The following is a 13,912-nucleotide window of genomic DNA, read 5'->3' as shown; positions in this document are numbered from 1 at the left end:
CCCAGGTCTAGAAAACAACAACAACAACAACAATTGTTGATTGGCTGGGAGCTCCACTGGGCTGCGAATCTTTTGGCCTGAAGTTTGGCAAAGACAAAAATGAAGGCACACAGAGCCATTGTTTAGGGAGCATGTGTTATGTTTAGGCCTGTGCTGGGCTTGCACCTAATCCTCAGAGCTTACTGTGAGGTAGGAATATACCCATTTTATAGATGAGGAAACTGAAGCTGCAGAGGTGATGTGACTTAATAAGTGGTGGGGTCAAGAGTGAGACCTGGGCACGTGAGGTTTTTAAACTGTACCCCGTCCACTGCACCAGCCCATCAAGGCCAGACCTTCAGGGGCAGTGCATCCCACAGACCAGCTGGAAGATGCTCAAGTCAGGGAAATGAGCTTGCATTTGGATAACTGCACTATCAGGTGTATACAGCACTTAGCGTTAAAATTTAAGGTAAAAAGAGGGAGCATTCAAGTCAAAGAGATGTGTCTGCTCCTAAGCGCACCCAGTGTTGGGTGAGACGCTAATGATGCAGGATGGAGGGGAGTCACTGCCACTCATTAGATGTTGATTTTGAACGAGTTACTTTAAATCTCTAAACCTCATCGTCCTCATCTGTCCCACGGGGATCATAATGGATTCAATCTCTGATGGTTATCTTTGGCATTAAATGGGATGGTGCGTGTTGAGTGCCCAATACTCAATAAATAGTTGCTGGTGTTTCACAGAGATGAAATGTGCTGCTGGTTCCATAAAGACTTGTCACCTGGATGAAGACTCCCAGAAACTACAAATCAATAGGATGTCTTCACCTGGCGGAGACATGGTTTTTTCTCAGAGTAATGTTTGCTTGTTGGGATTGTTCATATTTTCCTTGTATTGGGAGGTAAAATTGCCCTCCCAACTGCTGGTTGTGGGCATTAAAGAGAAAACACAGGGGCACCTGCTGGGCTTGCCCACACCCACGCTGATGCACGGGGCACCTAATAAGGATAGCAAACCTCGGTGAAGCAAGTAAACAAGCCAGAAATGCTACACTGTTAACACTTCACTAGCACTTAAGCAGCTGTGGTATCTGTGTAAGAAATAAAAATGTCCGGGGAAGTAAATCTCCTTTAGACTTTTGCTTCTGAGTAACATTTTAGTATTAGGATACCTTATAATTGTGAACATTTTATTTTCTAATAATTACTCTGTGCTGGGAGCTGTATCTAGGATGTACATATTTTGTCTCTCTTAATCCCCAAAGATAATAGTTTTTAGTAAAATGTGGAGTATTTAGTGAAGAAATACTGAATTTCTCCACTTAACAGAGGAGGAAAAGGCAGCTCAGGGAAGCAGAGTGGCTCGTCTTGGTTCCCACAGTTAGGTGGAGGAGCCGGGATTTGAACCCAGGTGTGTCTCACTCTAGGGATCTTCCTCTTCACCACCATATTCTCCTGCCTCCTGAGAATATTACTCTTTATTTAGCACATACTATGTGCTGGCTATTAGACAAATCACAACCATATTCCCTTTTGAGTTGTCACATCTTAGTCACCGAGCATCCCCATACCTAGTATAAGTTGAGGCACATCATTGAAAACCAAGAACAAGTTATTGGTTGCCTAAAATTGTGCCTAAAAATGGCACAATTTCCTAGCAATAAAGTACCTATCGAATATACACTGTATTAAGAAGAGCCATGTTAATAATTGCAACCCTAATGATAATATGGATTGAACTAGTCTGGGTTATTGATGGTATTAGTTAGAGTGATAAACTCTATGTCCCGTCCTAAACCACCCTCGGACTTTGGTGGTAGAACAGCGAAAGATTTATTTCATGGTTTGATGCTGTCTGGGGTGTCTGTTCTCCACACGATGATTTGGGGGTATAGCTCCTTCCATCCTGTGATGCTCTCTTCTTAGCCACGTAGCTTCTGAAGTCCCCGTGGAAAGGAAAGAGAGAATATGGTGATCGCTCAAAGGGTTCGATGACCGCCCCATCGGCCGGAACCCCACTAACCTAACTGCAAGGGAGGCTGAGAGAAATGGTCTTGTGTGCTTAGGAAAAGAGGAAGTGGCATTGGTGATCATCTGGCCAGCTTCTGCCACGATTTTCAAGCTACAGAAGTGGACTCTGCCTCAGTTTAGAATTCACTGGAGTATACTGAGTAGTTCACAGAATGGATGGGAGAGGGCTGGAGAACCAGGCTGGGAACCAGGGGAGGCTGGGCTGCAGCAACCGCAGCCAAGGTCAGCCCTGGGCACTATGGCTATAACATTGCCACCAGCACAGTGACAACCCCTGTGAACTCCACGCTATGGCTGGATTCTTGACATCACCACTACCTTGAAAAATGTCTACACCCTTCCAGCATCTTTGATCTAAGATCAGAGTTTCAGACAGACTCTTTCTTAGGTCCTTACCAGCATCCTAGATTCAAGGGATAGATCAGGTATTATCTCGCTCTCTCTAAGCTTCCAAAGTGGGAGTGACTGTGGGATGACCTAAGACTGCGGAATTCTCTTCAAAAGACAGGATTGATTTTGGGGAAATAAAGAGAGTAAGAGAGTGAGAGAGAGGGATCTACTGTATTCCATAGCCTGCTAAAGTCCACAAAGTGCTTTTCTGTTGTCCAAATTGCATGATGGAATTGAGGGCAGGAGATTGGCAGGACGTAGTCAAGCCAGTTCACAGAGAGGATCTGGGTACAGAGTGCCCAAGGGACCAGATGTATTAATTTGTGGTTTTGTTTATTTGTCCGTTTATTCACCGAGTATATACTGAGTTCACTCTGTGTGTGAGGCTCTGTGCTGGGCTCCAGGGACCTGATGGTGAATATGACATGGTTCTTAGACTAATGTTTGGGATCCAAACATGGAATCCCCCAGAAGAAGGAGCAGCACTGAGACCAGGAGAGCGCCTGTGTCTGGGAACTGTACCAGGATAGGAATTAACAGATGATGCTTTTGACCTGCATCCCAGGGAGGTGAAGTGACCTGTACAATTAGTCAATCATTGACCAGGGACATTCACTGAAGTCTTCAAGTTCATGTTCTGAGGCTTTCCTTCACCCTGGGTGCTACTCTTTGCAAGGCAGAGGGGGAGGCAGTAGCTTAGGGTCATGGTGAGATCACAGGCTTCGGGGTCCTGCATATTCTTCTTGTTATCTAGGTGACAGTGGTCTAGGGTCATGTAATTTCTGAGACTTAATCTTCCATCTATGAAATGTGGATAATGCTACTGACTTCCCAGGGTTACCGTGAAGACTAATAATCAACAAATCTAAAGAATAATGTGCCCTTGATAATGCCAGACACAGAGGTGCTCAAAAATTGGCAGCTTCATAGAAAGAAGGTTGAGTTAGGGTCATTGGCGTCAAGAAACTTACTTTTTACCTGGCAGGGGTGGGGTGGGTATAGGAGAGTGGAATTTACCTAAGTACAAATCCCTTTTTTGGATTGCTGGTAAATAAGATCAGAATTCAGAGAATAGAGAGCACAGTGCAGGCATGAGTCAAGGGTTTGTGGAAGGACCAGAGAGGTGGCCACGATGCGGCTTTGGTTCTATAATCAGACTCCATGGGCTCATATCTGAATTCCATCCCCCTTGTTAGCTCTGTGTTCCTGGTCAAGGATGTTGTTTAATTTCTTCAAGCTTCAGTCTATTCTGCTATAAAATGGGTATAATGGTAGTACTTACTTATTGGATAGTTCTGGGAATTAAATCAGCTAATTCACAGAAAGTGCTTAGCACTTAGTGCCCTGAATCTTCTTCCTGTTGAACTGAGTCTTGAAAATGAATATATAAAACCTACCTCATTGTAGTTGTAGGGATTCCAGCTGAGTGCCTGGTACACAGCAAACATTCATTAAATGCCCTTACCCTCAAGGGTGAGGACAATGCCTTATATTTTTTTGTACCTCCCTTGGCCCCTAGCACAGTGGTTGGCCCAAGGTTGCATGTGAAGAAGTTGGCTGGGAGGTTGACAACAGGTTGAAGGGTTAAAGAGGGACGCATTCTAAGTAGGGGAAATAGCACGAGTGAAAACACATCAGTGGGAAATAGCCCAAATCTTCAGGGAATTTAAGGATACCTTTCACATTTTGTAGTCAATTAAGTCCCTTTTGTCTCCCCCTGGTGGCTATCAAAAGCATACACAGCTCACTTCTTGGGGAAAGTCTTCGACAACTTAAAAGAGGACTAAATGGTCGTCTCCTTTGCCTGAAGACTCTGGAGAAGTTGTGCTTTGGCTGTGATTCAGCCCTGCAGGCTGATTCATGACCTGTCTCCACTGCAGTGACTTGCTCTTGGTGACATTTCCCGAGGAATAACAAACTGACACGAGACCAGACCAGGAACTAAAGAAAGAGCTGCTATTTAATCTCTTCTCTCGCTATCCATCCAAATCCTTTGGAACTCCGCCCTTTTACCTGCCCTTTCAAGAACCACAGTGTCAAATATCCTCTTCTTTCTTGTGTCATTTGGGGCAATTGATCATGGAACAATGACAACAGCATTTTGGATGGTTACTCTGTGGCAGGCACTGTTTTAAACTTTCTACACATTTAACTCATTCAGTCCCCCAAACAACCTTCTAGATGTGTCCTATCCTGACTGCAATTTTTCAGATGAGGAAACTGAGGCACAAGGAAGACTGTGGCTTGCCCAAGGTGACACAGCTAGCATTCAGCAGGGCCGGGATTCAAGCTCAAGCGACCTGGCTCCAGAGACTATGCTCTAACCGCTGTGCCATCAGCCGTCCATGTCGCAGCCTCCTGGTGACAATCCTGGCTCACTGTCTCGTATTACTGGACCTTTGAGGCATAGAGGCCTTGAGTCCCCACCTCAGGGCCCCTGATGGAGGTCAGTGTTCTCGCACTTGGCCAATCAGAAAATCATGAAGAGAAATGGTTTTAAAAACACATCCCCGGGGTCCCACCCTCGGAGATGCTGATTCAGCCAAGCTGGGGTGGGGCCCCGGAGTCTGCATCGTTCACGGTGGTGATCTCTCCTGGAGTCGAAAGGGCATAGCTTTGGGGACCGAATCTTCCATTTACTTGTTCTTGGGTCTTTGATGCATCACGTTCAGCTTCCCTGAGGCTCTGTTTCCTTGTCTGTAGAACAGGTGTGATAATCCCGACCTCAAAGCAGTTGTTGGAAGGGATCATCTGTTTAAGGTGGTTCATGTTAGGTGACCGGCACAGTGCCTGGCACACAGCGGGCATGCCTTTAGGTGTCCTCGCCATCGAGGGTAAAGGCAATGCCTCCTCTTTCTTTGGGTCTCCCATGGTCCCTAGCACAGGGGGGTGTCAGCTAGTCACACACGCCATGCTAAAATGGGACTTTCTGGGTCAGACACCGCCATCTCCTCCTCAGAGTTGCAGTGGTACAGTGCCTGGCATGAGCCTTGGCACATGAGTGCAAACCTCAGTTTCTTGTCTGAGCAGGGTGGATCAACACGCCTTCCACGAGGGTTGCTGGGAGAATCCTCACGTAAGCGTATACGTGAGGCAGGGATGTTTTAATCTTCCAAGCATTATCCTTCTCTTTACCTAGACCATTTTTACCTGGGGGCTCAGTGGAGTTGCAGCCAGGCCAGGGGCTGAGTGTGTGAGCAGGTTTGAGAAGATGTGAGCTGTGTCCTGGATATCTGGAAGGCAGATCTTGGGGCAGCAGGGCAGGGCAGGGCAGGGCAGGGCTCTCAGAGACGGCAAAGCTGTGTCCCAATACCCTGTGGAAGGGGCTGCTTCAGCTCTGGCGTAGGAGAAAGGGCAAGAAGGTCTGGGGAGCCTGTAAGAACATTCCACTTGACCTCCGCGGTGGATGTAGCTGTGGGATTGAGATTCTCCTTTTGCTGAGGGGGGCAGGCAAGAAGGCAGCCGGACTGGCTCCAAAAAGGGAATCAATAATGCTCGCTTCTCTTTTGCTCTACCCGCTCCTCTCGCTTCCTGCTTTGAGCACTTTGATATTTTCTCACTTTCCATCTATAAAGGCTGTCTGTCTCGTTACTCACCAGTGATGACCCCACAAGCAGAAGCTGTCGCTGCGAAAAACCACCAGGGAGCCCAAAGCCGCTCCGCGTCATCCTCTGAGTCACCCTGGAAAGTGAAACCTGGGGGTGCAGCTGTGTTCCAAGGGCTGGCCGGGTTCACCTGGGGTAGCAGCTGCTCTCTCCGGGTGTCCCTCTGTGGCCTGTGACAGGGGGGCCCCGCTCGATGCTGCTCTGGGTTTCCACCGACACCTTCTTCCTTGTGCACTTTGTGCTCTGCCTGGGATGATTTCTCTGCTCTTCTCTTTCTGGATAACGTCCATGTATCCATTAAGACCGAGCTCCAATACCTCCTTTCAGAAAACTTCCCCATGTCTGGGAGTTTGTTTCTGTTTCGTAACTAAGTTCATTTGTATTATTTTTTAGATTCCACATATAAGTGACAGCATATGATACTTGTCTTCCTCTGTCTGGCTTTCTTCACTTAGTAGGATAATCTCTAAGTCCATCCATGTTGCTGAAAATGGCATTATGTCCTTCTTTGTTATGGCTGAGACTCACAGACAAAGAACATGAACTTCTGGTTACCAAAGGGGGAAGGAGGAGGGGAGTGATAAATTAGAAGTTTGGGATTAGTAGATACAAACTACTATGTATAAACTAAACAACAAAGTCCTACTGTATAGCATAGGGTTCTGTATTGAATATCTTGTAATAACCTAATGGAAAAGAATCTGAAAAAGAATATATACAACTGAAGCACATTACTGTACACCCAAAATTAACACAATATTTTAAATCAACAATTCTTCCATAAATAAAATAAATAAATAACAATTTGAAAAAAAAAAAGAAACTCTTCCTAGTTGTCCCTCTGCCTTCTTACCAGGATGCCCATGTCTCTGCCCTCGCATGTCCCTGTGGCACCTCAAACCACTCTGTTATAGTACAGACCCCACGGTGTGGCCATCGTTTGTCTCCCACCAGACTGTGAGCCGCTTGTGGGCAGGGACCGTATCTTAGCTCCCTTGTAGCCCGAGCATCTGGCCTGGCATGGTAGGGGTTTTGGGGAATATATTTTACATGAATTTTTCACAACATGGTTGGTTTCTGTCATGACTCCTACTACGCACATGGGTCTCACACCCACTGGGTTGCTGGTTCTTGGAATTCAGCTGATGGAAGATTCTGTTCTCTAATAACCTTAACAGAAGTTTGTACAGTATTTCCTTCAGTATTGTTTGTGGTGGGAGTTGACTTTCTCATTTGTGCATCCCATTCTATTGTACAAAGCCCTTGTTAGAAAGGTCAATGTGGCATGTCAAGTCACGATAGAAAACTATATTAGTTAGAATGAGGTTCAGCTGAAAATTATAGAAAACTCAAAACGAGAGTGGCTTGAATAGGTATTGATTTCTCTCTCATGTGAACATCAGTAGGCGATCCAGTCCAGGACAGCCATGGCGGCTGTCTCCACAAAGTCCTTGGGAACACAGCTATTCTTACCTTCCATCCACTCTCCCTAGGGATTAACCACTGTCCTCATGGCCCAATTTGGAGTTTCAGTAGTCACACCCACATTCCAAACACAGCATGGAGGAAGGTGGGAAGAAGAGGCAGAGGGGGTGGACCAACTACCTATAAAAAAGTCCCAGGATCTGCCAGAAGCTACCACATGACATTTTGTTGACATCCCATTGGCAAGAACTTAGTCACATGACCACACTTAACTGCAAGGACATCTGGGAGATGTAATTTTATGCTGAACAGTCATGTTTCCAGCTAGGGAAGAAGAGGAAAATGATACTGAGGAATATGAGTGGTCTTTGCCAAATTTTGGCCTGGCACTTTACTGTTTAGATATCATTTTAAAATCCATTATCTGGGCTGGTACTCATATGGTAGACAGGATAAATAGCTGGTTCAAGGATAGACAGCAGGTAAGTGGCAGAGTCAGAGGAGCTGAGAGGTATTTTGATGCTGCACACTTGCTGGGCTGGAGCTGGAGCTGGCGTCTTTGCAAATACCCATTGGTCCTCCTTGTGTCAGCTTGGGAGAAGAGGAAGGAGAACAGTGTTCCTGTGGGGTAGTGAGTGCCTTAAGTCCAGCGCCAAGGGGTATTTTGAATACCCTCCCCTCCCTCAGGACGGTGCCTGGAACTCAGAAGCACTCAGTAAATTGTGGAATTGATGACTCATTGTGGAGCCTCAACTCTTCTGGGCTAATAATGATTAACAACCTATGTTCTTATGGCACGTTACAATTTTTGTCTTTACATCTCTGTGGTTTCCAACTAGCTTCATAGTTTTTGGAGGAATCTACAGTTCACAAAGCTCAGGAAGGGCTTTCTTTGGCATATACAAAGGGTTTAATACTTGATGAAGCACTTTCAAGTGTGATATCCCTTTAACCCTCACTGAATTTTCCAGAGCTTGTTATCCTGATTTTAGAGATGAGGAAACTGAAGTTTAAAGAGGCTTAAAACTTTCTGGAAAGGGCAAGCTGTGCCCTGACCCTAAATGCCTGACTCCAAGTGGCTGTGGTCTTGGGATTCCTCCATTTTTTTTTTTATACCTATTCATAGGTTTACTGTTGAAGACCTTTTAAAAATTGAAATATAACTGACCTACAACACTATGTTAGTTCTGGGTGCACAACACAGTGATTTGCTATTTCTATACATTACAAATGATCTGTCAGTCTGGTCACCATCTGTCACCATATAAAGTTATTGGGATTTCTCCATCTTAATCACTCCTTAGAGATCAATGAATCACCAACAATGTGTGTAATGTGCTGTTTGGGAGACACCAGGGATTAGCAATGTGATACCTGCTGTTCTTAGAGACTCAGGAAAAGCTAACTGCTGAACCAAACAGCGTTAGGGAGTGTGTGTGTGTGTGTGTGTGTGTGTGTGTGTGTGTGTATGTGTGTGTGTGTGAAGAGGGTGGTCTGCCTGTAGGTGGAGGGTCTGAGCAGTTCCTACTCCAGCAGGCGTGGGTGTGGAAGGTACAAAAGGGAATGTGGGGAGTATGGGGGAGAGGCCCTATTTCTGGAGGAGGTCAGGCCCTGTTGTTGCATCTTCTGCTGCGGGGAACCTTCAGAAATCCAAGCATTTTCCTATTTGTCCTCTGAGATGGGGCCTGCTCCTTCTGGACCTCGGGGAAGATGAAATCTGATTAAGATGCTGTCCTTCTCTATCACTTGTGAGGATTGGACAGCCGTACCATGTGGTGGGTACAACCTGGAATCCAGAGTCAGCAGACCCAGGTTCAGGTCCTGTTTCCCCTCTGAGTGTGACATCTGGGCAGGACCATTAACCTCCCTCTGCTTCCTCATGTGTATCACGGGGACGATGACACAGCTTCTCTGATGAGGTGGTTGAGGGGACCGACCAAGGTGATGCCCCTGCATGTGCTTTGCAAACTGTGACTCATTCTGTGTCTTTAAATACATCGTCTCTGTCTCCTTCGCCAAGCTTATTATAGAACGCTGGTGCAGAGGAGAAGACAGGTCCATGGGAGTTCAGATCTTGGCGGTGTCATCTACTTCCTTGGCAAGTCACTTTCCATCTCTGTGCTGTCATTTCCTAATTTTTCAAATGCGAATAGTAACGGAACCCAACAAATACAGTTGTTGTGAAGGTTTTTGAGATCACGTACATAACAAGTTCTTACCAAGGGTTAGCTATGATATTCGTGACGAATATTTTAGAATAATTAGTTATGCTATGAGGATTAGGTCACTTAGCAAAGGAATGCATTAGGTGCCTAAATGGTATTTTAATCTATTATTTTGAAACATATCATTACTTTATATTTATTACCATTAGTTTTATTAGTAGGATTTTCAAAGCTGAAACTGTAGGAATCAAGGCAGCTATTTCTCATTGTAACCAGCAGATGGCGCTCGCGTTGTGTTTAAATTCCATAAAAGCTTAAAATACATACATATTCATATTTTCTATTTTTACCAGAAAGAGTAAGGGAAAAAAATTAAAAAGACCATTGTCTGTGCCATAGGGAGATAATTAGGGAATGTAAAACAGCTGATACAGTAATTAATAAGAGCAGTGACTTGAGAATCTTGGAAAGCTTTACTGCAGAACTGCAGGAGAGTAATTGACCTCACTGACATAAGAAGAAAAAATCATGAGCTCACACACAGCAGGGAAAGGCTAAGTTCTTACTTCTGTGGATTTAGAACCAAACCATGGAACCCTGCAGCTGCGCTTCTGAGCCACACCTGGGAAGGCTTTGAAGCGGTAAGTTCCACGAGGGCGGGTCTCCAGTCCCCCCCCCCCCCCCCCCCCCCCCCCCGTTCTCATCCATATTCCTACAGCCTGCGGCAAGGATCAGCACATAGTAGATGCTCAATAAACGAGCACCACAGCACAAGAAGAGTCTCGAAATCCAGGCCTCTGTTTCCTCACGGTAATCCTGGATAGACTTGGAAATTCTGGGGTGTTGTCTCCATCGGATAAGACCAACGTGTGGCCGACCGCCCCACCCCCTTGCCTGGGTGTCATCTGCCTTCTGTGTGAAATGAGGAGGTGGAAGCAGATATTGTGACCTCATATGATTCTGTATGGATACATCTTCCATGTCAGGAGGAAATGGGTAAGCATGGGCAGGAGCAGTCAAGTTCATGCTCATTCGGTTGGAGAATCTGCATATGTCTCCTGGGAAGGAAGTAGCTCAGGGCAGGGATTACATGAGCGTTGTCTGAATTCTGGTTCTGCCTGGACTTGTTGCATAACTGCGAGTGAGTGGGTTGCCTTATGGTTCCTCCTCTTTGACGAAGCAGCAGGAGTCTCTGAATATTTGCTTGGAATGACACAATCCTCAAAGGCTTTGCAGAAATAGACATATATTCTAGGTGCTGAGTCTACGGCATGTGTTAGGGTGGCCAGTAGAGAGCTATGGGGGGGCGTGCCATTTGGATTTTATCTCTAATATATCCCTCATCTGGCCTGTTTCCCATATCTACAGGTCTTTGTCAACTTATGATGGGGTTACGTCCAGATAAAACCATCGTAGGTTGAAAATATCCTAAGTCGAAAATGCATTTAATACTTAACATCATAGCTTAGCCCAGCCTACCTTAAACATGCTCAGAACACATCAATTAGCCTACGGTAGGGCAAAAATCACCTAATACAAAGCCTATTTTACAATAAAGTGTTCACTATCTCATGTAATTTATTGAAGCTGTACTGAAAGTTAAAAATGGAATGCTTGTCTGGGTACAGGATGGTTGTAAGCGTATCGGTTGACTACCATTCTGATCCCCGGGCCGACTGGGAGCTGTGGCTCAGCACCACAAGAAAGCATCACACTGCCTACCTCTAGCCTGCGAAAAGGTCAAAATACAAAATTCGAAGTTTGGTTTCTACTCAATACTTTCACACCATCGTAAAGTTGAAAAACCGTAAGTCAAACCGTCTTAAGTCAGAGACCATCTGTATTTGGGCTCCACAGAGCGCAGGCCTTCTCTAAACAGGTGTGGTAGCCCTGGAGACCCACCACTCAGATCTCTTTCAAGAGAATCTGCCTCGGGGAACATAGCTGCCGTCCCATGAACACTGAAGCCCTGCTGCCTCCAGGCTGCTCCCGGACAGTAACTGAGCCCGGCTGGGGGACCTGCTTACTGTGGGGTTCCCCTAGTGAACAGCTCTGGCTTTGGGGCTCCCCGTCATCCTGGTCGACACTTTTCCAGAACTGAGCTGCAGTCTGAGGCTCCTCTTCCCCAGTCCTTCCTTCGCTCTCTCCCTTCCCCGGTGTCAGACCTTCATCGCTGTCTGAAGGATCCTCCCGGCCTTCTCCATTCCTTCCCCCTCTATCCTTCACTGAATCTCTTGTACATCGGATCCCACCGTGGCAAGTGCTTCCTGCTGGACCTGAGCTGCCATGCTTGGCTACTGTGGGATTAAGTCCTGGTCTCTGTTTTTACCCATTCTCTTGTCCTCCAGAACATGGGGTTGACTTTTCCTCTTTATAGGTTTGCAGAAAGCAAAAAAGTAAAGTTCCAACCAACCACTATCTAAACAGAAGGGGATTATTGCCTTTAATCAACAGGATAAGGTAACAGCACAGCTGTCTACTCATGACATCGTGGGTCTATATTAGTCAGCTTTTGCTTGGTTAGGCTGCAATTTCAAACCTCAAAGTCTCAATGGGTTACAAGCCCAAACACTTACATCACATGTTGGCTGTGATTCATGTGTCTTCATTCCAGGATCCGGGTGGAAGGAGCAGCCTCTTTTGGGACACAATGTTCTCCTGGAAGAGGAAAAAGTGCGAGAAAGTGGGTAAAACCATGAGGTAGCTCTTAGAGGTTCTCCCAGGGTTGGCATACATCACTGCAAGTCACATGGCCAGGTGTGATGGCAATGGACAGGTGCATATACTCACCCCTCTCCTCCCCCCCACCCAGGGAGGCACTGCAAGTCACATGAGAGGGGCAAAGATTATAATCCCTTTACCATGAGGACAGTGAATAATTAGAAGCAATAAGACAACATCCAGTTCATCCTCATTATTCACAGATGCCATAATTGCAAATTCACCTACTAGCTGATATTTATTTGTAACCCCCAAGTCAGTACTCTGGGCACTTTAGAAGTTATTTGCAGACATGTGCAGAGCAGCCCAAAAAAATTGAGTTGCTCGATGCATACCTTCCTAGCTGAGGTGGAATGAGGCAACACTCTGCTTCCGTGTTTCAGCTTTTGTGCAGAGAGGAGCAGAGAGTGGAGACAGGATGGGGCAAGGCAGTGCACGAGGCTCTGACACTGGTCAGTTGGACTGGGTGTGAATCCCAGCTCTGGCCCCTATTAGTGGGGTGTCCTCAGGCAAGCCACTTAACACTTCTGAAGCTTACTTTCCCTCTTATAAAATAAAAAAGTCAAATTGAATCTACCAGGATGCGTTGTTGTTAAGATTTAAGGTTATAATCTATGTGAGGTGTGTGTGTGTGTGTGTGTGTGTGTGTGTGTGTGTACTTCCCTGAGGAGCAATGGTTTAGTATTTGCTAATTCAGTATTTGCAGAACTTTATAGAACATAACTATCACTAAAAATAAGAATCAGTAGTACCTCAGGGTCATTGGGAGTCCCCGCCAAACAGCCCCTCTCTTCACCACCCATGCGCTGAACCAATTGATAAATCATTAAATGTCTAAGATGTGGAAACTAAAAAGCCACCTTTATTATTGATGAAGATTAGTAGAGGCTATAATGAGAGCCAAAGTGGGCTTGCTTACTCTTTATCCACAGCCTAGTCTCCCCAAGGCAAATTTTGTATCTGCAGAGCAGATATACTTTCTCAGGTCCCAGCAACCCAGAGGTGTGGGTGGAGAGGGAAGGAACCTCACTCCACACCACTGATGGATTAACTCCTCCCTCTTGAGAAATATGGACCAACAGCTGTTGTTCACAAACCAGGAAACATGCCACCTCTGTGGGGAGACGTAAGGAGCAAAGAGCTAGAAGCGTTTGGGGAAGACTTGCTCCTCACGGCCAGCAAGTGCAGGGAAGGGCATTCCCATCTAACACCTCAGAGGAAGATACAGACCCGGCACATGGGTGCAGTGGGTGAGCTGGGGCTTCCCTTCTGTCACGGCTATGTGCTGACTGCGGTTCTAGGCTCTGATCTTTAACATGCAATCGAGAAAGGGAAATCACAGTCTGGTGTCCTCCTGGGAAGATGACATATGGACACCCTGATCCAAGACATCTGGCCAGTTTCTCCTTTTGGGTCATTTGTATAGAATCTGCTTACCTAGGGCTGCAAATAGAAATCCTTCCTGGCCACTTATTCCTCGGTCATTTTGAGCCTGTGATGGAATCGTTCCCCCAGTGGTTTGCAGTAAGGAGGAGGGGAAACCAGATGTTGGCTGGACCTCGGGCAACAGAGGAAGTTGGGTTGGCCACTGCT

General features: G+C 46.1%; 1 protein-coding gene across 12 annotated transcripts in view; it reads right to left on the bottom strand.

Annotated features, from left to right (window-relative positions):
• Positions 1–13,912, bottom strand: part of LRATD2 (LRAT domain containing 2) — a 714,718-nt gene that overhangs the window by 40,437 nt on the left and 660,369 nt on the right. For 10 of the 12 annotated variants that reach the window (XR_009498433.1, XR_009498435.1, XR_009498430.1 and 7 more), the window contains 2 exons: positions 12,175–12,256; positions 4,387–6,555 (listed from right to left, as the gene is read on the bottom strand). The gene's annotated coding sequence lies outside the window, so the exon portion shown is untranslated. Of the gene's footprint in view, positions 1–4,386; positions 6,556–12,174; positions 12,257–13,912 lie in introns of those variants that run through there. The other 2 variants (XR_009498431.1, XR_009498437.1) reach the window with 2 other exon arrangements.

This window comes from Balaenoptera ricei, chromosome 17 (genome assembly GCF_028023285.1).
Source record: "Balaenoptera ricei isolate mBalRic1 chromosome 17, mBalRic1.hap2, whole genome shotgun sequence".
NCBI classification, from domain to species: domain Eukaryota; kingdom Metazoa; phylum Chordata; class Mammalia; order Artiodactyla; family Balaenopteridae; genus Balaenoptera; species Balaenoptera ricei.
Note: the sequence above shows the minus strand (reverse complement) of the source record. Positions and strands in the feature narration are given on the sequence as shown.